This window comes from Amblyomma mixtum, chromosome 6 (assembly GCF_055824585.1).
Source record: "Amblyomma mixtum isolate Tamu chromosome 6, ASM5582458v1, whole genome shotgun sequence".
Classification (NCBI taxonomy): Eukaryota; Metazoa; Arthropoda; class Arachnida; order Ixodida; family Ixodidae; genus Amblyomma; species Amblyomma mixtum.
This window is the reverse complement of record NC_143017.1, coordinates 7,699,167-7,726,955: the sequence shown is the minus strand read 5'-3', so window position 1 is coordinate 7,726,955 and position 27,789 is coordinate 7,699,167. Positions and strand designations below refer to the sequence as shown.

At 54.6% G+C, this 27,789-nt stretch overlaps 1 long non-coding RNA gene across 1 annotated transcript; it reads right to left on the bottom strand.

The window, feature by feature from the left end:
• Positions 1–3,783: 3,783 nt before the first annotated feature.
• LOC149338148 (uncharacterized) lies at positions 3,784–7,712 on the bottom strand. Its single transcript, XR_016283712.1, has 3 exons — positions 6,782–7,712; positions 4,008–4,123; positions 3,784–3,911 (listed from the first exon to the last, which is right to left on the bottom strand). It is a non-coding gene; the product is annotated as an uncharacterized LOC149338148 (long non-coding RNA).
• Between the last annotated feature and the right edge of the window lie 20,077 nt (positions 7,713–27,789).

Genomic DNA, 27,789 nt, shown 5'->3' with positions numbered 1-27,789 from the left:
TGCTGGACTTCAGACACTATTAAGCGCAGACTGTTAGATCTGTGCGAAGACACGTACAATTATTCACTGTAGCACACAGTGTATGAAGAACCAGAAAATATTAAGACTTCAAATCTGTTCTAAAACTCCCCCATTACCTTCAATCACGGCAATCTTTTTGGGTGTCTGGGCCTGCTTTACTTTCATTCATTCATTCATTCATTCATTCATTCATTCATTCATTCATTCATTCATTCATTCATTCATTCATTCATTCATTCATTCATTCATTCATTATTACAGCGCAAAGACGGCACAGAACAAGAAGGGGACACAACAGCGCTGACTGTCAACTAAGTTTTATTCGAGACCAGTAGGGTTTTTATACACCTGGCGATCAGAACGGGAAAACAAACATACAAGAATAGCTGTAGGCATGCCCAAGGGTACAGTAACGGCGGTTAACCGGCACGTGTCAGATTTCACAATCTAGATACTTCATCTCTTTCTGGGACAATGCCACTGATGGTGCGCTTATGCACTCGTCCTGCAGTCTAATAATCATAGCAGCTTCTATTATTTCTCTTGTTAATGTGTCTCGGTGTTTCCCTATGACACTGCATTGCCTGTACAACGGTTCACGTTTTTCCTCGCTGTCATCTTCTGCGCTGCAGTCCCTGCAATGTTTGGCTACGTGGCCTGTGGTAGCCACACGTGCAACATTGTCACTGTGCTCTTTTAGCCTTACTTTACTTGCTTTACTTGCTGCCTCAAGGCTCTTGTGGTGGGCGCCACAGAGCCACAAACTCAGCGTTGAGCCAGCACCTCACCAGTCCTAATGGCCTGGTATCAATGGTCTTTACAGACCAATGTTGCCTTCTTCGAACCCATCACTACGCCTTTTGTTAGGTGAAACTGTCCAAGAAATGCAACATAAAGTAGCACAAGTTTTGAAGGACTGTTACAATTGTTGAGGGTTTGCGGGGTCGCAGCGGAGCACCAGAGAGAGACGACCAGCGTGGCAGGCTTCTAGTTCCGGACTGCCCGTGCCGGGCGTGCGCCACGAGCACGCGCTGTCCGTTTTTATTTTCCTCTAGCGCGCGCTGTAACGTCGATCTCAGCGCCGGCGCTTTATAGCGTCGCCGGGCGCTACAGGGCCCCCCGCCTAGACGGAACGGCGAAATGGACGCGCCGACGGGGTACAGATGGAGGTCACGCGATGGAGGGAAGGTCCGGTAAGTTCATGTCAGGGTCCGGGAAGAGCCGTCGGGTGGAGGGCGCGGATTCAGGTGGACGAGCCTGGCTGCTGCGCAATGGGCGAATGATGCAGGGTGCCGAGCTGACAAAGCATATTAGGGCAATGGAGGCCATGGTGGGGCCGTCACCGACTGTAGTGCTGCCCGCTGGCACAAGTGTCATTGGTGCTGGACCGTTGCAGCTGATGTCGGCGGGAAGCTGGCACACAGAGTACGCCGTCACAAGCAAGGGAGCGGTCGAAACGGCTCCGTGGACAGATGTGGTCTTTAGCGTGGTGTCGTGTCGCTGCTGTAGCGCCAGCTTCAAGTCGTCCAAATAGGTGGAAATGGCTGGCTTACATGGCTCAGGTGCCCGTGATGTAGGGCGCGAGCAGTGCGGTCCGGCCACTAGGGTTGGCACAGGTGTGACCGACGAGACAACGGTGACAGCTGTGGTGATGACGGAGGAAGTTGCTGGGTTCAATTCCAGGTGCTGGGGTAAAGCGGGAGTGGCCGTCCGGAGCGACTGGCTAGTGCTGATGCGCGTGTGGGCATGGTCGGGCTTGAGAGCAAGCGCTGACACTGGGTCAGGAACTGTTTCAGGCAAAGTGGGGCTGGAGGCGATCGCCGTGCTTGTTACTGCTGTCATCGGGTTGGCTTTCCCATCCGGCTCCAGATGACGAGTAGTGCTCTGCGGACCTTCTGAGGGGCTGGGAGTGTGACAAGCAGGCTTGGTCGTTGTCGAGGGCTCTTTAGCATCAGCGGGCGACGGCTCCAACCTCACAGAAGAGGCCTGCAGAGCTGTTGGCGGTAGTGACGAGGTAGATGGAGATGCCGGAAGCCTCGGCACGGCTGCTGCCGCAGAGTCGTCTGTGGCTGCAGGAGGCTCTGGCGACAACGCCACTGAAGCACAAAGAGGCAGGGCCAGAGACGCGGGTACGATAGTAGTGGGAGAAGGACGCGAGGCGAAGCTCGTGCGGATCCCACCTGGTGTGGCGTCGAGAGAGACAGCCGGGCTGGAGACGCTGGACGGGAGGGGTGGCGATGCGGCGAGGGGCTGCTGAGGCGGGCCGGGTTCTGATGAAGGTTGCGTGGGCGCGAGCGAGGCCGGTCCAGGGACAGAGGCTGGCGACGGCGAAAACGGGTCCGCTGCGTCGTAGAGCGGCGGCGGAACGTAGTAGGCGCCGAAGTCCGCCAAGACGGCCGCACGCAGCTCATCGTATGGCCGGCCGCCGAAAGCAGAGTAGGTGAGCCGACGCAGGAGGTCGGCCGGGAGGATGTCACAAAGGACTTCGTGTTTGAACGGCTGGATGGTGATGCCGTTCAGGTACATCGCAGCCTCCAGTTAGGCGAACCACCCGCCGACGCCTGCAGGCCGGAACGCCGGGAGCGGCGGGTCGAAACTTGGGTGCTGCCAGTACGCCATGCTGGAACGCCGCTGGGAAAGAAGGCACGGTTCGCCGGGTCACCACTGTTGAGGGTTTGCGGGGTCGCAGCGGAGCACCAGAGAGAGACGACCAGCGTGGCAGGCTTCTAGTTCCGGACTGCCCGTGCCGGGCGTGCGCCACGAGCACGCGCTGTCCGTCTTTATTTTCCTCTAGCGCGCGCTGTAACGCCGATCTCAGCGCCAGCGCTTTAAAGCGTCGCCGGGCGCTACACAATTATCAGTCATGAGTCAACAAGTAGTCCGTAAAGACAAAAAAATTGCCTTGCTCAGTGTGGGTTGACCATGTGTAATATCGCACATGCGCGGCAATGCGAGCCGGCATGGTGGCTAAGTGGTTAATTAAGGCACTCAGCTGCCGAGCCAGAGGACCTGGGGTCGTTCCCAGCTGCTAAGCCACAATGTGATGGAGACGAAATGCAGAACGCCCTAGTGTTCTCAGTACATCCAGAGCCCTTCACTACGGTCATGTATCAGTATAAGATGTTAAGCCCCATGATTTGCAATTTATTTCTGCAGTTCGCATGCCAATCTAACCGAGTACATTTTGACTTAGCAAGGTATCTAACAGAAGTATCAATTACACTGAAGACAAACGCTTGTCATCATAAACACCCTGTGAAGACTTTCATTTCAGCTCTGAGTTATCAGTCGAGATGAGTCAGTTTGTTTTTCCACATTTCCCATTCTTGCGCACACCAAAGCAAGCATACACACAGAATTCAATGCCTGTCAGTATGAGCTGTACTGTCATAATTGCTGCACCACTGTTCATAGCATTACTGAAACACAACATAATTTCCCTTTATATGCCTTTTTATGCAGCACAAGAAACTTGCGTACCCAGGCTACATACGGTAACAGCAGACATCTGGAAGAAAATTATTTTCGTAGCAACTCCAATAACTGCCCACTGCACAGGTCAGAAGTGTATATGCTCATACAGAGGCTCTTCATATGAGCAAAGTGACTCATCATCACCTGATAAGCTTGACGTTGAGTACCACTTTTTCCTGCTCTAAGAATGCAAAATAAACAATCAAGTAACATACGTTGTGTCATCAGCCCTACAATTACTGATATGTTGCATACCTGCCCCTGGATGGATGAATCATAAGGCGACACTTCCTTCTTCTGTGCACTGTTCAAGTGCTTCTGCAAGATTGCACTATAAGCAGCCGCACTCCAACTTCTGGCTTTTGACTTGCTTCTATTTGGTAGCAACATAGCGCAAAGAGGGGGCACATCAAGCACTACAGAATAGAAGAGAATTATAGGAGTGAGCTGAGGCTATTGAATATTTTGACCATAACATGAGGCTTGCATTCCACTGCAGCTGGTGAGCATACCTGTTTTTCCTTTTGGTTTTGACTTGTCTCCATATCTTCTGGACCTTCTTGAACTCTGATTTTGGGCATCGTTACTCTTTGCACCGACATTCTTTCAGTGAGTGCATCACAGGTTTCTGCGCAAATTGTGAAACAGATGAAATACATTATGACATACCAAAAACGCTAACCGAAGCAGCCACGGCAGTTCGACTGGCGGGATGTGCCAAAATTAAGCTAACTAGTGTGCACACACATCTGCACTAGTTTTAACCTCACGCCACGGGAAACAGCAACGAAAACAAGCCAACCTAAATAAAATAGACCAGGTCTTTTGCTTCATATTTGCTTGGCCCACGTATTCCACTTCCGTGTTCATGTTTTTGCAGCCTACACGTATTTTTCTATTACGATTGCAATATAGCCTTAATTTTAGTTCTCTAGTAGGTAAAGGAATTAATACCATTAAGCATGCTTTGGCTTGGTCGAACCAGCGCTACACGTGTTTGACACCCTAACGCAGCGCGAATTAAGTTCTTGCTGGTGCCGCCTGCTGCGCTTAACTAAATTAACAATCCGCTCAGCAATTAGTCGAACGCCAAAGCGCGCTGAATGTCTGATTCTGTCTATGCCAGTATGATAGACACGTCACATAGTGTGTACAGTACGTGGTGTTTACATTCCAAACGTCGCCTATGGGGTACGCTATAGTGGAGAGCTCGGATTGATTTACACTACCTTGGATAGTTGAGCGTGCAGTGGTATTGCACAGTAAACAGGCGTTTCTGCATTTCGCCTTAAAGGGAGACTGATGCACTTTTTTTGAAAATCAGGCTGGCAGAGGCGTCCTATAGTTTTTCATGCTGTATGCTCGAATATCGCATCCAAATAAGGCAAAAACAAGCGCGAATTGCCTTTCTTAGCAGAAATATGCGGCCTGTGCCGCGGGCACGCAGCCACCCGTGATTGGTCAAGAGAGGTCGTGACGACACTTTTGAGGAGTCGAGAAGCTGCCGATGCGGATCCGGCGCTGTGTTGAGTGCAGATCGCAGCTTTCCGTGGCGTTGTAAAAGCGAGTATGGCGACTATTTTTTTACTGACCTCCAAAGAAAAGGATACTACAGTTTGTTCATTGCACGTATCACCTGAAAGCAAAAAAGACACGAGTAAAAAATTCTACGCCTAGCACAAGCATACGCCAGCGTGAAAGACACGTATTCAGACCATGCGTAAAAGGTGCCAGCACAACCTGGGCAGATATTCCCGGAAAGGAAGGGGTGTGAACAATACTCAAGTCAGTTACCACCACCGGATGCCCCCTGGCTCGCCCGAAAGGGCGTCATCCTATTCTCACTACCCGGCGTAGGTTGGGGCAAGAAAATATTTCAAGGAAACGATGAAGCAGCACAAAGCTGATGTCAAAATTAGCGAAGCGCAGTGGCCAAGCACTGCGAGGCATGTGACCACAGTATATTGACGGAATCATTGTGCGCTGGAAACCAAGCTAAACACGCGCAAAAAGCTGCTGCTTCACTCGTGGCGCGTTCAGCAGATGCCAGAAAATATTAATCGCTGCCTCGGAAACGTTCGCCCTTCCTAGATTTGCAGTTTAGGTTCAGTGAAGTCGCGGCCAATATATGTGTGTTTAAAAGCCAAGCTAGCTGCAACTCGTCCGCGGCCACAACTTTATGAAGAAACCCAGTAAGGTTGCGAGGCGTGTATTTTTGCAAAAACTTGGTTGGCATTCATTTCTCTGTTAAATTTGCATCCGAAATAAGAACGTCGAATGCTTTCATTTTAATCCCTTAGCTGCGATTAAACGAGATGCCGCCTATGAAGAGCTTCGATGCTTGCTTGCTTTGCTTTATTGTGATTTGCTTTGCTTGCTTGCTTGGACACGTCGAACCGGGTATAAAATCACTAACCGAGCCTTGCTGAGCCCCCCTCAGGCAGTCTGGCCGCAACTAAGCTGAGGAGAGCAACACATGGTTGAGCCTCTGTTTGGTTTCTGCAGGGGCTTAGTGAGCATGTTTATACTTTTAAAAGAGGCGCTTCTTCGGAATTGTGACGCGCGTCTCATGCGCGAGGAAATCAAAGGAACTGCGTCATGGTTCAGCCGCGATAGAAATCTCCAGAGATCACATTAGGGACAAGCTCTGCATGTAGCCGGTCTTACGAAAGTGCTTCGAGCCGAGTAGGCTTGCTTTGGTCGCCTTGAATTCTTCGTCACAGCAGCGAGCGCTTGCGCTGCGAGCGTATTATCTTGCGGAAAACAGTGGAAGACGACAGAGTCGCGGCCGTAGTTGTTCGTGGACACGAACGCAGAGTATTACCTCGTGTTTAATTTGATTCTCAAGGTCGGCTGACACGCTTTGTACGTCACAACGCACGCAGTACGAGGAACAACGCATGCAGTACGAGAAACAACACGCGCTGAAAGCTCTCTTGACTGCGCCGAAGTATCCCCGGCTCCTCAACGTGACGTCACGTTGGCCGACATGGACGAGGTTTCCCTCTCCGCTGTTCTCCTCTCCTGCCGTCGCGCGGGGCGCGGGAGATTTAAACATCGCATTTTTAATTGGTGATTGCGCCACTGTTTTAGCCAAAATCCAAAAAATAATTTCACAGACGTGATCAGCAATGACATTACTTTAAAAAATTAGCTGATTAGAAATCCACCTCAGTATCCCTTTAAAAGAAGTGCCGCCGCAGGCGTCATTCGCGATCTTAGAATCAGTAAGCGAACGCCAAGTCACTGTCAGAGTGCCGGGTCTTGACACAGGGTTGCAACTTACCGGCCAGTAAGAGTACCTGCGCGACGTAGCAGCCTGTGTCTTCTCTTTGTTTGTCAAGAAGACAGGCTTGCCGAAATCCTCTGCTGTCGTCGGGCGAGTCTTCAATATCGGACGCTGGCACCACGTGCGGCTTCTTGTCGATATCCGCGAGGAATCTTATTAAGGCAAATATGGGGCATAGAATCTAAAACATACCTGCTGCTCAGAATATATTGGGAAAATCAATAGACCGAACAACACACAGACAATGCACAATCGTAGCCAGTGCGGCCAGTGACAGCGATGGCGATGGCTACCGCTGGTTATGTTCAAGTTTCAAAGCGGTTGAACAGCGCCGACAAAATGCGAGCCTGGCAAAACTCAGCAGAAGAAAGTCCCGCACTCACCGAACCTCGCAGCCAAGAATCCAGCGCAGTCGTTCCGCTGCAGGCAACCAGTCAACACACAGGGCTCGTTGCACTGCCCCCGACTCGCCGTTTTGCTGCTCAGCGTCCCGTTGTCCGCAACTTTCCGCTGGCGTCCGATGTTTCGCGTCCCACCGCTGCCAACCAGTTTGTTAAGGACGAGGTAGCAGCATCCCACCGCTGACACCAGTTTGTTACATACGAGGTAGCATGGTCGTGTGCCGGAGAGAGAATGAGGGACGTCTGAGACGAGGCTGCTGGAAAAAGACAATGAGAGATGACTTTATACAGGAATTTACATATTTACAAGTGAGCTGCAGGAACGCTGCATGACGACACCTCGTCAGGAGACCATTCGATGACAAAGAGCTCCTCGGCCGTGCCGCTGCCGGGGTTTTAAAGAGTTCCCTTCGCTAGGGTCCCTAGATGGGAGCCGGGCCTGCAGGGGAAGGAAGTTCTCACTGGCACCAATCACAGACACACACGCACTCACTCACTCCCGAGAGATCACACCGCCGTCACGCGCTGGGAGAGGGGCGAACGATGCCATCACCGTAGCGCAGACGCCGGAATGTCCATGAGCGACGTTCCCACGCATTACGAACGCGCGTTCACACTCGGTGTAGGGGAAACGCTCGCTCAACCGGGCAGACGGACGCGGCTTCCGTGGCAATCCAGGCGCTCACCCAACGCGCGTCTCGGAGTTTGTCGGTGTTTCGCTGCTGCCATGTCGTTGTCTTCCCGAGGACGAAGGCGAGACGTCACAGCCGGCACGGACAAACAGTAGCGTACGCACCTTGCGCTGTCTCGGAGGGATCTCTCTCTGGGCCCCGCTCGGACGGTCGCCCGGTGCGCGGCCGCCCAAGCGGGTCCCGAAATCCCGCCAAAAGGCAGCAATGGCAAAGGCCGTTGGGGAGCCGGGGCGGAGCTGTGGCCAAATGACAGTGATTAGTCACCTAGCCGCCTCTCCACCGCCTGAGGCGGGAGCAAGGGAAAGAGGAGAAACAACGCGGGAAGCCGGCACAGCCGCGCAAAGGCAACGGCGGAAAGCCAGGATTCCCACATCCCCCTCTCCTTAAATGCCCTCATACCCATCGGCTAAGCACGCGGCCAAAATAAAGAAATCAATACAGAAAAAAATAAGCTACACTTCAGCTCCAGCCATAAAAAAGTAAAAAAAAAAACAACACACACAAACAAAGGAAAAACAAGGCAAACAACACTTGCATACGCTTCAGTAAATCAAAACAGCATGCAGATTATATACACGGTACACAAGGAGATGTGAATACAACTGTACAGCTATGGGACAGGTGGATGCCAGCCTCAAAGTTCGATGGCGCGGCCCAGTGGGCCTGTCGGCGACTCACCGCTCGCAGACTTCAAGTTGAATGGGTTGGGAGGGGCGAGGACTGATGGTGGTCTTCTTTCCGTTGATGACGATGGGGCCGGGGCAGAGCCCAAACCTCGCGCCCTCGGGCACGACGTCACGTTCGGACACTAGACAGTTAGTGCACCCCCTTCACGCCGGCTGAAACGGGCGCGGACGTTCGGCGGCGTCCGGATGAGTCAACTTGTCAACAGCGAGGGGTCCTTCTCATCCTCGCGCTCACGCAGAAGCACACAACGGCACAACTCACAGGCGTCGCCTTGGCTCATGGTTACGCGCGCACACAGCCACAAACACACATACACCAGCACGCGCGCAGACGCCGGTCGGTGACAACGATCCCCTCATCAGAAACGTCCAGAGGCGCCGCGGCGAGGGTCAAAGGGTGCACTTTCCGCCCCCCATCACCCCAAACGCCCCGCCAACGTCCCCTCCATACGGGCCGCACAAAACTCGCACCGCGACACACGGCTCCTTAACGAGCCAACCACCCACAGTAGAGCCGGAAATGAGAAAAGACGCGCAGTACAAACGACACCCATCTTTTGCTTCTAGAAGATAAGAGCAAGCACGAGCGGGCTGAAGTTTGCCTGTGTACAAGTCTGGTAAAAAAAAAAACTCAACGCCAACAGAAACGCTTGTTGCCAATATACATCTCGGTACGTTAGAACGAAACAGAACGAACAAGCAGGAAACGAAAGTGGCTAGGAACTGACTCAAGCAAACAAACACACCGTGCTTCTCCTCGGTAGGGCCTGACGAGAAAGCTCGCTAGCTAGCTGAGGCTGCGTGCCTTCGAAAGTCCGCCGTCCGGCATCAATCACACCGGTGACCGTCGCCTCAGATTGTACCGGTGCTCCCTACGCTTGCGTTCCGCAGCACCAGTTGTGCCTTTGCGCTTGCCTTTGATACCAATGGGTACCGGCACAAGCTCGTCAGACCGTGACGCGTAGGCCTTCAGGTCTGCTATGTGGGCACGGCTGGTTTTCCCCGTAAGGGGATCCTCCAGCAGGTACGCGAGTGGCGACCAGTCTGACCACTATGTACGGACCAAGCCACTTAGGAGCGAGAGAGGCTGAGATCCCCTTGCTCGGATCGATAAGAACGTGGTTGCGCTTCAGGACAAGATCACCCACCTGAAAAGTCAGGCGGCGGTGCTTGCGGTCATACTGAGCCTTCTGTTGGGCTCTGGCTGCCGCCAAACTCTGCCTTGCTCTGTTGAGAGCCCGACCAAGCCGGTCCCGAAGCGTCGACGCATAAGCAGAGCAGTCTGCCCGCGTCTGCTCATCCCCGAGCTAGCTCTGCACGACGTTTGACATCGGATTCGCCAGCTCCCTCCCGAAATTGAGGAAGGCGGGAGAGAAACCAGTTGAGCGATTCTCAGCTGTTCGGATGGCGAACGCAAACTCGCTCAAATGGTCTGCCCAGTCCTTTTGACACTCGGCAAAGGCCGCAAGCATTGGCTTGAGCGTTCGGTTGATTCGCTCGGTCAAACTGGACTGGGGGTGGTAGGGTGAAGTGGTGTAGTGCTCGATTCCGAGGGAACGGCACGTGTTACCGAACACCCGAGCGGTGAAATAGGACGCATTGTCCGTGATCAGTCTTTCCGGAAAGCCGAACCGACGGAACACTTCCTGGAGTTTATCCAGCACCGCTCGTGCTGACACTTTTCAAAGGGGGTACAACTCAACCCATTTGGAAAAGTGGTCAGCGACTACCATCAGGTAAATGAACCCCTGCTTGCTCCTGGGAAAGGCCCCATCAAATCGCAGGAGGCCATCTGTCACGGACGCACACTGTCAATTGGTTTCATCATTCCAGGCGGCTTGCCGCCCCGTGACTTCACCGCTTGACAGACATGGCCGGAACGGCAATAGCGGAAAATGTCACGCTTCATGCCGGGCCACGTCACCGATTGACTCAGTTTTGTAAAAACTTTGGAGCCACTCAGATGACCGGCCAGTGGTTCGTCATGAGAGAATCTCAACAGTGCGCCTCTCAGACGTTTGGGGATAGCCACCTTGAACGGGTCGATGGACTCGTCGTCGGTGGCTATGTACTTCAGCATGAGCCCGTCATGGTCCAGCAAATATGAATCCCCGGGGTTCGCCGCGACACACGCTGGCTTTTGCCCCCCTGCGCCCGCTACAATACCAGTAGCGTCACGGCGCTCCGTCTCCCTGAGACCGTCGCTCACCTCGCGACAAAAGGGGTCATTTTGCGGGGCTTTCAGTAGCTCTTTACGGCTGAAAGCGATTCCAGTTATCCCAGAGGGGAGCCTGGTCTCGTCCCCACTCAGGTTTGCAGCCAAAATTTCCGTTCGCGTCGGCACCTCCGAGGCGCTCACGAAGAGCTTTGCCTCTCGTCTGCTTTGCGAAGCGCTGCTTGCCTGGTTAGCAGAATGGGTTAACCCATTTGCGGGCTCCCCCTCCTTGCCGCCCGGCGGCTCGTCCGCTGTTTCGCCCCCTCCGCTTACAGGCGTCAAGGCGCCGCTGGCGAGTGGGGCACGGGATAGCGCGTCAGCTACCACGTTTGTGCTCCCCTTTGTGGGAATCCTGGCTTTCCGCCGTCTCCTTTGCGCGGCTGTGCCGCCCTCCCGCGTTGTTTCTCCTCTTTCCCTTGCTCCCGCCTCAGGCGGTGGAGAGGCGGCTGGGTGACTAATCACTGTCATTTAGCCACAGCTCCGCCCCGGCTCCCCAAGGGCCTTTGCCATTGGCGCCTTTTGGCGGGAATTCGGGACCCGTTTTGGGCGGCCGCGCGCCGCGCGACCGTCCGAGCGGGGCCCAGAGAGAGATCCCTCCGAGACAGCGTAAGGTGCGTACGCTACTGTTTGTCCGTGCCGGCCTTTGCCGTTCGGACCAGTGCTTACTCGAGCTCGCCCGCACGTGTCCTCTGACCTGCAGCGGCTCGAGCTTGTCCAGCGGAGTCCAGCGACCTCCGACAGGCGTACCTTGCGTTGATTGCCCACTCTCTCTCGCAACCGGCCCAACGGTCGTCACGAGAGAGAGATCACAGCACTGCCGCGGGGACATTCTCCTGCAGCGGCGCGCACTCCTCGAGTCGCTTCGTGCGCGCAGCGGAGCCTTGCTCCTCGCGCACCCCCGGGACGGGTTACTATTGAGTGTGTGTATCAGCTGGAGGACGACGTGAATAAACGTCTCCTTTGTGAACTTGGAGGCCTATTTCTTTGAGGCGAATCGCTCTCCTCCCAGCGGAGGTTGAGTGCACCGCATCGGTGTCCCAGTGTGTGAGTGGTGACGGCTGATCGGGGCCCTTGGCTCGCGCGAAGCTCGAACCCGCGGTGGGTGGTGGCCTGTGTCCACGTAGAAACCCACAACTGGCGCCCAACGTGATAAGTCATTGGCGCTTACGCCTTTGATGGCTGTGAGGACTCTGTGAGATTGCAGGTCTTATTTTAAACAAACACAAAAGTACAAACAATAAACGAGGCGGCTTTTATCGGAAAGGAAACCAATTTCAGTATGAGAACGAAGAAAAGGAAAGGAACAAGAGAGGAAGGCAGCAACACACGGGAAAAACACACGGGGGAACAGAACAAAGTGTTTACGAAAAATGCAGAAAAAAGAAAGTCAAAGAGGAAAGTCACACTACTTGTCTCTTGTTCGAGCAACGTGCGGGGAGGACTGGCTGGGTATCGGGCAGTTAGGGAGTCTCTTGGCGTTCCAATGTCGATGCAACGCTACCGCAGCGTCAGCGTCCGTGGGCTCCCAGCACGGTTCCCAGGTCTGGTATCCCGGAAAAGTCACGTAGGCGCCAGAAGCGGCCTGTGTGGAGCGGCTGACGGATGGACGGAGAAGAGTGGCGCCTGAGCCTGGTGGTTGAGGCTCTCGACGATGGATGTCCAGGTCTGGTGGCCCGGACGTCTGCGGCTAAGGCCCAAGCCCGGAACTCGGGGAGCCAGCAGAACTTGTCCACGTCCGTCGCCCACCGCGCTCTTCTCTTCTCTGCCACGTAATCCCTTCGACCAGTCCCGGCGTACCCCTCCGCACGCGCTCCTCGTGCTTTGTCTTCTTCTCCTCACGAACGCCGCTGGGTGGCGCTAGCTCCTTACAGAAGGCCCCCTCTTCGGAAGTTTTTTCCAAGGGAAAGAACTCAACTTCAGGAGAGCGACACCAGACGCGTTTGACGATCGCAACACAGAACACCGCACCACAGCACAGAGAGCACATGGAAAGTCAACGTAAAGCGTCCATAGAGGGCGAAGAAACACGGAAAGCATAAAAAGTAAGTAGCCGACACCCAAAAATAAACATGAACAAACAAAAAATTACCGACGATTACATTACTTCGTAATGCGAAATTTGAGCGCAGTAAATAAGCTGTTTCACCTTTTCGATAGATTGAGGCAAAGAAATCGAGCAACACAGGTATGCGCTATCACAGATTTTTTTTTTATTTTTCACACGTATTCCTTTAACAAAGACTCCACTAACAGTTCTTGACAGTCATGAAGGAAGCTTTGTGGTCGGAGAAATAGACTGATATATGTTCGACTTGGTACACCAATGCTTGATTCTCAAAGACGAGATCTATACAAGTGCCTCGCGAGGTTGTCACAGCCGTGGGACGCGTTACGAGCGAGAGGAACGGGATGTTCTCCCGCATAAGTGTTAGGAAATTGCTGTTTGTCTTTATGTCAACATTAAAGTCCCCCACTACTAACATCGGTGTGGATCGATGGACGGTTAATGCGAGTTGCAGGAAGTGCACGACGTCTTTCGTGAGTGCGGTAGGGGCGAAGTAGGCAGCTACTACCATCAAGCCGTTGGGCAACTTTGCGGCGCACAGTTCGGCAACTTCATGTGACGTGCCAAACATTTCGACTGGTATTGCAGAGAGACCTGTGCGCAAGTAGATAGCGACTCCCGCCGCTCTGTTGTGGTCTCTGCGAGCACCACAGCAGTATAGGAAATCTGTGATTTCGAGAGGCTCTTCGGGATCCATCCAGGTTTCAGCAAAGCAAAGTACAGAGGAATGGCGCAGAATGTGATCGTGGTGTACGTCCTTGGCATGTGCGGCAAGGGAGCGTACGTTAAGAATGTGGTTGTGAATGATGAATCAAGTGCTGCCAGCGAATGACGCGTCCATTGGCTGTCTGCGTGTGTTACTGATGTGTGGTTAACATGTTAAGCTTCGCCTGTAAGAGTGGAACGCGACAGCGTCTTGCAACGCTGCCAGGGAGTCCACAGAACGCCATCGCCAATTCGGCTGTACGCCTTGCTGGACGGTAAATTTATTTTTTGAGGAAAGGAAATGTATCTCTCTCGCATATCTGGGTGGACACCTGCACCTCGCCGTAAGGGAAAGGGGGAAGATGGGAGTGAACGAAGACGCCGTATTAGCTAGACGCGCCTTTGTTCATTCCAAACCATTCAGCTGGCATTACGGAGTGGCTAGCGTGCTCGTATCGCACTCCGGAGACCCTGGTTCCGTTCCCCAACTCGACCAATTTCGTTCTCGGTTTTATTGATTTATGCGGTCTAACTAGAAAGGTTAATTAGGCTATTTCATATTTATATTCTTGTATTTCTATCCATCGTGTTCTGTCATTAACCTGTCAATTTTTGGAACTGTCTAGGATGTTCGACACAACGTATATGAAACGAGCAACGTCTTACTGAGTGGGGAAGTGCGTGGTGGTGGGGGGAACGCGGCTTCGTACTTATGTTTTTTTTCAGCAGCGTCTCCTTCCGCGGACGCTGTTGTCGCTGCGGCGCGCGTCTTTCTTTTGTTTTCTTTTCTTCTGACCTCTTCATTCTCCTCTATATTAATTAGGCTAATTGATTAATTAAGCAATTAACTAAACTCAGTCCAACTTAGTTGCAGCATCACTATACGATCCCTTTGATTGGTTGCATGGTTACTAGCCAAAGTACAATTGGCCCCATTTGAAATTCGCGCACTGTGACGTCACGAGCATTTCGACCAATTGAAAAGCGTTACATTGGGGGCGGAGCTGGTTACGAGGCCGACGCCGACGCCGACGACGACGCGAAACCCAGGAACGGACGCCAAAGAGCTGCGCTCTAAAACAATTCCAACAAGAACAGGTGTGGGCTACATTCTTCCGTATTCCATTGTTCACATCAAATCACTTCACCGTCGCGAGAACTCTCTCAGCTAGTACTTCCGTTTTCTTTTGTGAAACCGTTTTCTCCAAACCGACCTCGGTTTCCACCATGATTTTACATGTTCCCGTCCTACGATGTTATTCACTCTGTTCTCCCTTGCCTTCGACACAGTCCGTTGACACATATCACACGATCTGGCATAATTCTTAATATCAGCCTGTACACCGGCCCAGTAAAACTCACTGAGCACCCTAGCTATTGTTTGCCGTATTCCATGATGGCCGGATAATGCACTCTTATGTGCCAACTTAAGAACTTGCGTGCGTAAGCCCTTCGGTACCACCGCTTGCTCAACGATTCGGCCGGGACACACTTGGTACGTCCGGAAAAGAACACCGTCATCTGTATCAAAAGAGTGGGCGGCCTGTCCCTTACCACGAAATATTTGCCCCAACTTCCTGCGACACACCTCTCAGGTCGGGTCTTCTTCCTGTTTGAGGCGAAACTCCGGCCGTGACAAGTGGAGTGTGTTCAGAGTGGGGCTTTTACTACTCTCGGAAATCTTTGCTGACACCGTAAGGGAAGGAACATCGACCGAACTCGTCATGGCAAGGGAAACTGCCTGATCAGTTAGAACTGGCGGGTCAACCGAGAATGGAGGTTTAGCGCCAGGGACATTGCCTATTATGATGTCGTACAGGGGTATAGACAAGCACCGCGCGATGGTCTTACCCGAAAAGTATGGTGAGGAAATCACCACCTCCGCTTCCGGAACTTCTACACGGGTCCCATTGGCCAAGAATAATGTAGCCTGCTTCCTGTAAGTGCCGCTGCCGATACAAGGGACTCACGCACAACAATGCCGGTGCTGCCCGTATCCCGTAATACCGAACCAGGCTGGCCGAACACCTCACCGTGCGCCACGGGCATAGCAGTTTCCACCGGGTTGGAAGGACAGACCATCTCCCCCAACTGGCCCTCTACGCGCGTTACCACTGCAGTGCTATCGGGATGTGAATATCGAGGTGTCATGCAACAGGCGGACTCCTCACGGTCTCCTGGCCTCTTAGCTTTGCACGACTGGGCATCATGTCCTACCTCGCGGTACCAGGTGCAATACGATTGCTTCGGCTTCGTCCGACAATCCGCCGCCTTGTGCCCAGTCTTCTCGCAAAGAAAACACCGCAGGCGAGATTGTGAACCTGAAACCTCGTCCTTGGCTTTATTCATCGTATGCTCCCCCTGTGCTTTGAAGAACAACAAGTTATTTTGCCGCTGTGCTTCGAGAAAATGATCGGCAGCCTCCGCCAGCTTGGAAACTGTCTTGCCCTCCCGTTCACGTAAGAAAAGGGCTAAACGGGAATGACAGTTGTTCAGGAACTGCTCGCTCACGACCATTTCACGAACCACCTCAAAAGTGCGGCCTTCTCCCCGCATCTCGACCCAACGGTCAAAGAAACTAAACAACCTGGCAGCATATTGCGAGGCCGTTTCTCCATCCTGGAGCTTGCTCTGGCGAAACTTCTCTCGGTACCCTTCCGCGGTGAACCTAAACCTCTGAAGCAAGGCAAGCTTCGCTTTGTCATAATCCACGGAATCCTCAGGCGAGAGCCGACCGAAGACCCTAAGTGCTTCGCCGGCAAGGCACAAGCTCAACGCCGTTGCCCACTTTTCTTTTGGCCAACCCTGCCCCGTGGCCACATGCTCAAACCTCTTTAAGTAGGCATCGAGGTCATCCCGCGCTTCATTGAACTGTGGTATGAGGCTGTGCGGGTTAATGGAGCTGGTCGATGAGACGCTACGCTCTCCACGGTCACTCGGAGGATTTGCGCCACCCTCCTTGAGCCTTATTTGTAGCTGGAAGTTCTGCGCCTCTAACTCCAAGCGTTCCTTCGCAGCCTCTCGCTCCGTCTCTAAATTCCGTGCCTCTAAATCCAATTTCTGCTTCGCAGCTTCACGCCCCGTCTCTAAATTCCGTGCCTCTAACTCCAGCTTCTGCTTCGCAGCTTCACGCTCAGCGGCTCTCTCTTCCCGTGCCTTACGAAGCTCGTCGTCCACCCACGATCGTAACTCCGCGCCGCACAAGCCCATGCGCTCGCCTAAAGCAACCAAATCTGAAGCGCTCATATTGTTCCTAAATTAACACAACAGGCAAATAAATAAAAACCGACCTCGTCCTGTCGTAGTGGACGCCAAATTTGTGAGGACTCTGTGAGATTGCAGGTCTTATTTTAAACAAACACAAAAGTACAAACAATAAACGAGGCGGCTTTTATCGGAAAGGAAACCAATTTCAGTATGAGAGCGAAGAAAAGGAAAGGAACAAGAGAGCAAGGCAGCAACACACGGGAAAAACACACGGGGGAACAGAACAAAGTGCTTACGAAAAATGCCGAAAAAAGAAAGTCAAAGAGGAAAGTCACACTACTTGTCTCTTGTTCGAGCAACGTGCGGGGAGGACTGGCTGGGTGTCGGGCAGTTAGGGAGTCTCTTGGCGTTCCAATGTCGATGCAACGCTACCGCAGCGTCAGCGTCCGTGGGCTCCCAGCACGGTTCCCAGGTCTGGTATCCCGGAAAAGTCACGTAGGCGCCAGAAGCGGCCTGTGTGGAGCGGCTGACGGATGGACGGAGAAGAGTGGCGCCTGAGCCTGGTGGTTGAGGCTCCCGACGATGGATGTCCAGGTCTGGTGGCCCGGACGTCTGCGGCTAAGGCCCAAGCCCGGAACTCGGGGAGCCAGCAGAACTCGTCCACGTCCGTCGCCCACCGCGCTCTTCTCTTCTCTGCAACGTAATCCTCTTCGACCAGTCCCGGCGTACCCCTCCGCACGCGCTCCTCGTGCTTTGTCTTCTTCTCCTCACGAACGCCGCTGGGTGGCGCTAGCTCCTTACAATGGCACATTAGCCGAGCAGGTCGCCTTGCCGATCACGCTTGCGCACCCCCAGCGGGGCACTCGGCAGCTATATGTCGGCTCCCTACGGAGTTGTAGCGTCGTTTGATCCGCTGGCTGCTGTTCCTTCGAATAGCCAGACACCGTGGTTGGCCGCGGCGCCCATTGGGGATTACGGCGACACAACCCAAAATGTCGACCACGCGGCTCCCATTGGAGCTGTATCGGAAGCACCCTGCGGTGCATCCGCTGGTCACATGCCTCAGCTGTGCACGCTTTCCGCCCAGTTCGAAAGCAGTTCGTGTCACGCTGCCGCAACCGGCAGTTTCGAACAGCAGCAGCCGTGCCCCGCGAGCAGTCAATTCTGCTCTGGGAACGGCGAGGCGCTGGCCCGGTTCCCTGTGGAAACCGTGCCGCTCATCGAACTAGGAGCCTTGCCTCCCTCGTTCGTGCAGCCCGCCCAAGCCTCCACTGAGGCCGGGGCGCAGGCGCTGCTAGCCAGTGCTGCCCAGATGATCCAGTCGCTGTCAGGGGCTGTTGGGACGCTTTTGGCCACGCCGAAGTTGTCTCACCCCGCGGTCAAGTTGCCCATGCCAACATACCGCGGGTATGATGACCTACTCAGTGCCCGGGATTTCCTTGAGTCCCTCACCCATTATCAGAGAACTATGGGTCTCACTGAGCAGGTGGTGCTTGCACACATCATCCCCGCAGCGCTGACTGACACGGCAGCTCGGTGGCATCGGCTTTCCGGCCACCGGGCAGCGACTCTCGAGGAGTTCCATGCAGCATTCCTGCGCGAATTCCTGCCCGCTGACTACGAGCGTAGGATGCGGCGAGAGCTGGAGCTCCGTACTCAGGCTCCGGATGAGTCACTGCAGGAGTATGTTCGTGCGATGGAAGACCTTTTCTCAATCGCCGAGCCCAGAGCCTCGAACGAGGAGCGTGTCGAAAGGACGATCAGGCAGGCACATCCGACCTTTTCGGCTTACCTGCGCGGCGGCCGATTCCGAGTTTTGGAGGAGCTGGCCGCCAAGGCAAAGCGCATTCAAGGCGACACTCTCGCCGCGCGCGCCTATCGTCCGCCACCGCCGGCAAGCGAGGCCCTTGAGCCACGTTGTGCATGGAGAGGGGCCTTGCCCTTACCCAACCGGCGACCACCCGCACAACCTGCCTTTGCAGCTGTTAGCGGGCAAAACGAGGCATGGGAGTTGAGCGACAGAGCTCTCGATCCCTACTCGTACGGGAGACGAGCAGCCTGCGCTGCACCGTTTTCTGAAGCGCGTGCTGAGGGGCGCCAAGCGCTCCAACGCACAGCGGAGGGGGAAACCCGACTCGGCCGACCCTTTGGTCGTGCAGCGGGCGGACCCAGGCAGGGAGGGGCGCCATTGTCCCGCGGCCAAGCTCGCGGCGGTGTGCGCTGTTTCCGCTGCCAAGAGAGGGGCCACTTAGCAAGAGAATGCACCGTAGCCAGGCCTCCTGCGAGGCAGGGAAACGGCGGCGGGGGTCGGTCGTAAAGGGACCACCGGCCCAATCTCTGCTAATTCCCTCTGCGTACAGAGCAAGCTGCCTTGCTAATGCGCACGCGCCGTTTATTCCGGTCACCATTGCTGGCCGTGAATTTTCGGCGTTACTGGATACGGGAGCCAGCGCTTCCTTGTTCGGTGAAGAGGTGTTGTCCCACTTGCAAAAGCACTCTGTGCGCTTGCGGGACTGCCGTGCGGCATTCAACCTTGCGAAAGGCGTAGCCCATTCGGCTGGCGCCGCGAGGCTGACTGTCAGGTGGGGAGAGCGGACGAGACGCACGCGTTTCATCCATCTCCCAGGGCTCAGTGTGCCCATGATTCTCGGAAGGGACTTTCTCCTGAAAACCGGGATCGTGGTGGACATTGCGAATGGCGGCTATCGCGACGGACCATTTTCCCAGTTTAAGCCGTTCATTAGCCCACCGGCGTCAGTATCTGCCTGCGCAGTGAAGGCGTTCGGAGAGTGCCACGCTCAGCGGACAGGGCCACGCCCTTGTGTCGAGCGTTCCGTCGTTCAGCCTCCCCATTGGGACCGAGCGGCGCGGCACGACCAGGCACCACATCCGCTGGCCGCCTGTGCGGTAACATTGGATGACACACAGAAGGCTCGTTTGACAGCGCTATTGCGTCAGTACGATGAGCTCTTCACGAATCAACCTGGCTGTACCACTTTAGTGAGCCACAAGATCCACACTGGAGACGCGCTTCCGTTGAAGTGCAACCCTAGACCCGTCAGCCTTGCGAAAAGGCAGGTGATTGATGGGTTGCTGGATGAGATGCTGTCGGCGGACATTATCCGCCGCTCGTCCAGCGCCTGGGCGTCTCCGGTGGTGTTGGTGCCTAAGAAAGATGGCAGCCACCGTTTGTGTATGGATTATCGCCGTCTGAATGCGCTGACTCGCAAGGATGCCTATCCGCTCCCGACGATCAGCTCAATCGTAGGAAACGTGGGCAGCGCGCGGTACTTTTCCACGCTAGATGCCTCCAAAGGTTACCTACAGGTCCAGATGGCTGACACTGACCGGTCTAGGACCGCGTTCACGTGTCACAGAGGGCTATTTGAGTTCACTCGTATGCCCTTTGGTCTCTCCAATGGTCCTGCGACTTTTCAGAGGCTCATGGACCGCGTCCTGGGGGAAGCGAAATGGTCCCACGCCATGTGCTACCTGGACGATATCGTGATTTATTCACGAACCTTCGATGAGCACTTAGGCCACATTGCCGACGTGCTCGAGAGGGTACGGGCTGCTGGGATGACTTTGAACCCTGCGAAAGCCCAAATAGCGCGGACCCGGGTTCAGCTACTAGGGTTCACGCTGGGCGAGGGCTCCATTGAGCCTGATGCGGAGAAACTTCGAGCCATACTCGAATTTCCCGCGCCCAAGGACGTACGCGGCCTCCGCCGTTTTCTGGGAATGGCCAATTTGTCCTGTGCCCGCGTGCAGGCACCCTTGACCAAACTCTTGGGAAAGACTGCAGCGTGGCGATGGGAGCCCGAGCAAGAGCGATCTTTTCGCCTCCTGTCTAGTGCCATTGCCGAGACAGCGCAGCTCAGGCTACCCGACCTGACCAGACAGTTTAGGAGCAGGTTTTAGAAGCAGGTTTTGGGTTTAGGAGCAGTTCTCCTACAGGAATTCGATGGCGTGCTGCAACCGCTGGCCTTTGCCAGCCGCTCCTTGCTGCCCTCGGAGAGGAATTATTCCGTGACCGAGAAGGAGTGCCTCGCCATCGTTTTGCACTGCGCAAATTTGACGTCTACGTTGATGGAACGCAATTCGTGGTGCAGACAGACCACAGCGCGCTCAGTTGGCTGATGCGGCTCCGCGAGCCTGCGGGTCGGCTGGCGCGCTGGGCTCTCCTGATACAGCATTACGACTTTTCGGTGCAGTATCGAAAGGGGAGCACAAACGTGGTAGCTGACGCGCTATCTCGTGCCCCGCTCGCCAGCGGCGCCTTGACGCCTGTAGGCGGAGGGGGCGAAACAGCGGACGAGCCGCCGGGTGGCAAGGAGGGGGAGCCCGCAAACGGGTTAACCCATTCCGCTAACCAGGCAAGCAGCGCTTCGCAAAGCGGACGAGAGGCAAAGCTCTTCGTGAGCGCCTCGGAGTTGCCGACGCGAACGGAAATTTTGGCTGCAAACCTGAGTGGGGACGAGACCAGGCTCCCCTCTGGGATGACTGGAATCGTTTTCAGCCGTAAAGAGCTACTGAATGCCCAGCAAAATGACCCCTTTTGTCGCGAGTTGAGCGACCGTCTCAGGGAGACGGAGCGCCGTGACGCTACTGGTATTGTAGCGGGCGCAGGGGGGCAGAAGCCAGCGTGTGTCGCGGCGAACCCCGGGGATTCATATTTGCTGGACAATGACGGGCTCGTGCTGAAATACATAGCCACCGATGACGAGTCCATCGACCCGTTCAAGGTGGTTATCCCCAAAAGTCTGAGAGGTGCACTGTTGAGATTCTCTCATGACGAACCACTGGCCGGTCACTGAGTGGCTCCAAAGTTTTTGCAAAACTGAGTCAATCGGTGACGTGGCCCGGCATGAAGCGTGAAATTTTCCGCTATTGCCGTTCCTGCCATGTCTGTCAAGCGGTGAAGTCACGGGGCGGCAAGCCGCCTGGAATGATGAAACCAATTGACAGTGTGCGTCCGTGGCAGATGGCCACCTGCGATTTTATGGGGCCTTTCCCCAGGAGCAAGCAGGGGTTCATTTACCTGATGGTAGTCGCTGACCACTTTTCAAAATGGGTTGAGTTGTACCCCCTTCGGAAAGTGTCAGCACGAGCGGTGCTGGATAAACTCCAGGAAGTGTTCCGTCGGTTCGGCTTTCCGGAAAGACTGATCACGGACAATGCGTCTTATTTCACCGCTCGGGTGTTCGGTAACACGTGCCGTTCCCTCGGAATCGAGCACTACACCACTTCACCCTACCACCCCCAGTCCAATTTGACCGAGCGAATCAACCGAACGCTCGAGCCAATGCTTGCGGCCTTTGCCGAGTGTCAAAAGGATTGGGCAGACCATTTGAGCGAGTTTGCGTTCGCCATCCGAACAGCTGAGAATCACTCAACTGGTTTCTCTCCCGCCTTCCTCAATTTCGGGAGGGAGCTGGCGAATCCGATGTCAAACGTCGTGCAGAGCCAGCTCGGGGATGAGCAGACGCGGGCAGACTGCTCTGCTTATGCGTCGACGCTTCGGGACCGGCTCGGTCGGGCTCTCAACAGAGCAAGGCAGAGTTTGGCGGCAGCCAGAGCCCAACAGAAGGCTCAGTATGACCGCAAGCACCGCCGCCTGACTTTTCAGGTGGGTGATCTTGTCCTGAAGCGCAACCACGTCCTTAGCGATGCGAGCAAGGGGTTCTCAGCCTCGCTCGCTGCTAAGTGGCTTGGTCCGTACCGAGTGGTCAGAGTCTGGTCGCCACTCGCGTACTTGCTGGAGGATTCCCTTACGGGGAAAACCAGCCGTGCCCACATCGCAGACCTGAAGGCCTGCGCGTCACGGTCTGACGAGCTTGCGCCGGTACCCATTGGTATCAAAGACAGGCGCAAAGGCACAACTGGTGCTGCGGAACGCAAGCGTACGGAGCACCGGTACAATCTGAGGCGACGGTCACCGGTGTGATTGATGCCGGACGGCGGACTTTTCCGCAACCGAAGGCACGCAGCCTCAGCTAGCTGGCGAGCTTTCTCGTCAGGCCCTACCTAGGCGAAGCACGGTGTGTTACTTTTTTTGTTGTTTTTGCAGCATGGTCAGTTCCAGCCTTGTGTGTTTATCTATTTATTTATTTGTTTTGTTTTAGTCAGTTTTTTTAGCCACTTTCGTTTCCTCCTTGTTCGTCTGGTTTTGTTCTAGCGTACTGAGATGTACATAGGCAACATGCGTCAGATGTACACAGGCAACAGGGAGCCAGAGGAGTACGAGGGAGTCGGGAGGGTAATGGGCGTCACGGTGATGAAGGTCGTACCGTCGTTTTTGAGCGAGTTGTGAAGCGTCGAGGCGATATCGAGGGATTTGGCGGGCGGCGTCAGCTCGGGCAATGGCGTCACAAGCGTAACTGCTGGTACAAGGGTCGTGAGGCAGGAGGCTGTCAAAGGGTAGCAACGGGTCGCGGCCAAAGAGCAGGTAGAAGGGGGAGTAGCCGGTGGTATCATGGCGTGTGGAATTGTAGGCGAACGTCACGAAAGGTAAACTGACATCCCAGTCACGATAGTGGTCTGAGACATAGACAGCATGTCCGTCAGGGTGCGGTTAAGGCGCTCAGTAAGGCCGTTGGTCTGAGGATGGTAGGCCGTCGTGAACTTGTGGCGGGTAGAGCAGGAGCGCAGAAGGTCGTGGACCACTTTAGAAAGAAAGCAGGGGCCGCGATCTGTAAGCAGTTGACGAGGAGCGCCATGAAGTAGGACGACGTCATGGAGAAGAAAGTCGGCGACATCGGAGGCACAGCTGGTAGGGATAGCACGCGTGATAGCGTACCGTGTAGTGTAATCGGTCGCAACGGCAATCCACTTGTTCCCGCATGTTTATGGGGGGAAAGGACCGAGCAGGTCGGGACCAACACGGAAAAATGGGGCAGTCGGGATGTCGATGGGCTGAAGCTGGCCACTGGGTGGAAGTGGGGGCGTTTTCCGGCGCTGGCATTGATCACAAGCAGCAACATAACCGTGGACAGAGCGGTAAAGGCCATGCCAGAAGAACCGCCTGCTCACGCTGTCGTACGTGCGTGACACGCCTAGGTGCCCTGCAGTAGGATCGTCATGATGTTGAGCAAGTACTGTGGAGCGGAGATGGGTCGGGACGACGAGCAAGAGGTCGGCGCCATCAGGGTGCATATTGAGTCGGTACAGAGTATCGTGATGCAGCACGAATATTCGTAGTGCAGAATCGGAAGTGTCGCTGAGGAGGCGGTCGACTATGAGGTGCAGAAATGGATCACGGCGCTGCTCGTCACCAATGTTTAGAAAGTCTGATACGGACAGTACACAGTCGTCGGTATCACGGGTGTGGGAATCAGGGGGATCGACAGGATGGCGGGACAGACAGTCAGCGTCTTGGTGCAGCTGGCTGGACTTGCAGACAACACTAAATGTGTATTTTTGCAAACGCAAGGCCCAGCGACCCAGACGGCCTGTAGGGTATTTAAGAGAGGACAGCCAAAACAAAGCATGGTGATCCGTAACTACGCAGAAGGGCCTTCCAAACAAATAAGGGCCGAATTTTGTTAACGCCCAAACAAGAGCAAGGCACTCCCGCTCCGTAATGGAGTAGTTACGTTCGGAAGGAGAGAGCAGGTGGCTGGCGTAAGCCATCACACGAAAGTGCTCGTGTTGGCTCTGCGCAAGAATGGCGCCAATACCATGGACAGTGGTGTCTGTGCGAAGTTCCGTAGGCGCAGATGGGTCGAAATGGGCCAGCACAGGTGGAGCAGTGAGGGCCGCAACAAGTGCCGTGAAGGAGCGAGCTTGGTCAAGGCCCCAGGAGAAAGGGACATCCTTCTTCACGAGGGTGGTAAGGGGACGGGCCGTGTCGGTGAAATTCGGGATAAACCGGCAAAAATACGAGCACAGCCCGAGGAAACTGCGCACATCGCTCGAGAAACGGGGAGTGGGGAAGTCACGAACGACACGAACTTTGTCAGGGTCGGGCTTTACACCAGACGCATCAACCAAGTGGCCGAGGACCTTAATTTGCCGCTGGCCAAAGGTACACTTCCTAGAGTTCAGTTGGAGACCAGCGCGACGGAAGACCGCAAGGATAGTAGCAAGACGGCTTAGGTGGCTTTCGAACGTGGAAGAGAAAACGACAACGTCATCTAGGTAGCACACGCACGTTGTCCATTTGAAGCCACGCAGAAGCGAATCCATTATGCGCTCGAAGGTGGCAGGAGCGTTGCAGAGGCCGAAAGGCATAACTTTGAATTGGTACAGGCCATCGGGGGTGATAAAGGCAGTCTTCTCACGATCGCGTTCGTCAACAGCCATTTGCCAGTAGCCTGAACGGAGATCAATAGAAGAAAAGTAGCTGGCACCATGTAGACAGTCGAGGGCGTCATCAATTCTCGGAAGAGGATAGACGTCTTTATTCGTTACTTGATTAAGATGACGATAATCGACACAGTAGCGCCAGCTGCCATCTTTCTTTTTGACCAACACCACAGGGGATGATCAAGGGCTGCTAGAAGGCTCGATAATGTTGTTCTCCAGCATCTTGTCCACCTCTCTTTGAATGACATGGCGCTCAGGAAGAGAGACACGATAGGGCCTTCTGTGTATAGGGCTGGCATCGCCCGTATTGATGTGATGGGTCACGACAGAAGTTTGGCCAAGTGGACGATTCCCGAAATCGAAGACATCACTGTAGGAAGCGAAAAGGGCGCAGAGGGTGTCAGCGTGGTCAGGTGGCAAATCCGCCGCGATCATTGCAAAAGTAGGGTCTGGGCGTGTAGCGGCCGAGCGGGGAACGGCATGGAGACCAGCGTTAGGCTCAGCTGTAAGAGCAGAAACTGTACATTCGGCCAATGGAACCAGTTCAGCGAGTGCGATGCCACAGGGTAAAACTTGGGGAGAGAGACTGAAGTTTAGAATCGGAAGGTAGGTGCGGTTGCCGGTGACGGTCAGGACTGTGTGTGGAAGGATGACGTTACGCTGGAGGACAACGTACTTGATTGGGTACGTGACGTAGACACTATCAGGAACGGCGGGAAACGGGGACATAGGGACATAGACTGCAGCGTCACGCGGCAAGCGAGTAAATTCAGCGGCACGTAAGCGAGGCGGCTTGGTATCGGCGCTTTTGGAGCAGAGCGGCAAGTCCAAACGAAGAAGGCCAGTGGCCGATGCCGAGGATCACATCGTGGGGGCAATGGTCGAGGACAGTGAACGCGACAGGGGTTGTACGACCAGCAATGGAAACACGCGCAGTGCACAGTCCAACAACGGCAGCAGCACTTCCGTCGGCGACGCGAACGGCTGAGGAAGCGGCAGGTGTCATAACCTTCTTCAGACGACGGCGAAACGAGGAGCTCAGGACAGAAATTTGGGCAACTTGGGTGAAAACCAACGGCTGCGGCAGTGACGGGAAATGTGACCGACACGCGAACAGGTGAAGCAGATTGGGCGGTCGTCCGGGGTGCGCCAATCCGCAGGATTCCGGTAGCGGTAACATGGTAGTACGGTCGGAGTCGGTGAAGCAGCAGCAACCAGTAGAGGGGTGTTTGGCAAACAGGGCGACGCGGACGGCAGGCCAGAATTGAGGCCCACGTTCGCAAACACCTGGCGAACAACGGCCTGGATCAGCGCAATCGTAGAGTCGGCCGGTTGAGGGGCGAAGGTGACGGGAGTCATAGCTTCCAGTTCTCTGCGGACAATTCTCGTTAAATTGGCAGGATGGGACGGTTGTCGCAGTGTTGGCAGGTCTTCCCAGGAGGATGTCGCCGCGGTGTTCGGAAGGCGATCAAAACGAGAAGCAATACGGTGATGTTTTGCCTGCTCGAATTGCCGGCATACCTGGAAGACGGAGTCAACCGTTGCACAATCTTTACAAAGAAGAAGGTTGAATGCATCATCAGCCATCCCCTTCAGGATGTGGCCCACCTTGTCGGTCTCTGGCATGGCGCTGTCTACTTTTCGGCACAGAGCGAGGAGGTCCTGGATGTATGAGAGGTATGACTCCGTAGACGACTGTGCTCGAGAAGCAAGGTCTTTTTAGCACCCAGCTTGCGTCCAATTGGTTTGCCAAATAAGTCTCTGAGCTTTTCTTTGCAGATGTCCCAAGAGGTGAGGTCTTCCTCATGCGTCTCAAACCAGACGCGCGCCGTGCCCGCCAGGTAGAAAGTAACGTTAGCAAGCATGAGCGTCGCGTCCCAGCGGTTGTGCTTGCTGATTCGCTCATACATGGCGAGCCAATCCTCGACATCGACGTCATCGGTGCCACAAAAGGTGCCCGGGTCGCGAGGCTGCGCCACGACAACGGTCGGCGCTGGTGGTGATGCTGCGGCCGGAGGTGGGTTGGTTGGCATAGTGATGGCTCGAAGCTGACGATCGCTGCGGAGGTCCAGGGCAGGGTCCCGGTGTGATACCCAGCACCTCCACCAAATATTACGGGGGGTTTAGCCCAGCGGCAGACGAGACAGGCCACAGTCAGAAGGCACACCGAGCTAAATCACTCCAGCACAAACTGCCACGTCCTCGTCGTCGTCCACTGTCGAACGTCCCAAAACAACGTCGTCTTCGCCTAGCAACTATGCACCGTAACAGTATGGGACGCTGCACATCAGGTATTAATTAACAAACTCGAGAAAATTCATAACAGAGCAGCGAGGTTGGTCTTGGGCAGATACGGGTGAAGGGATAGCTGTACAGCAATGAAAAAAGAATTGCAATGGTAACCACTCGCTTCCCGTAGGAGAAAGTTGAGCCTAAAATTGTTGTAGTTAATAATTCACGGAAAAACTGGGATTGATTCTGAAAGTTATTTAAAACAGCCGTTTTACGTTTCTAGACTACATGACCATTCTGTCAAAATTAGAGAGCACCGTACAAGGACGAATCTCTTTGCAAATTCATTTTTTGTTGAAACAGTTCAACCGTGGAACCAGCTTTCCGAAATGCAAGTGTGCTTTGCCAGTGGAGATGTACCTTTTGCCAATCTGTAACTCCCCAGCTAGAATGCCTTCTGGCAATGTGGGTAACTCTTGAATAAAGAATAAAGCA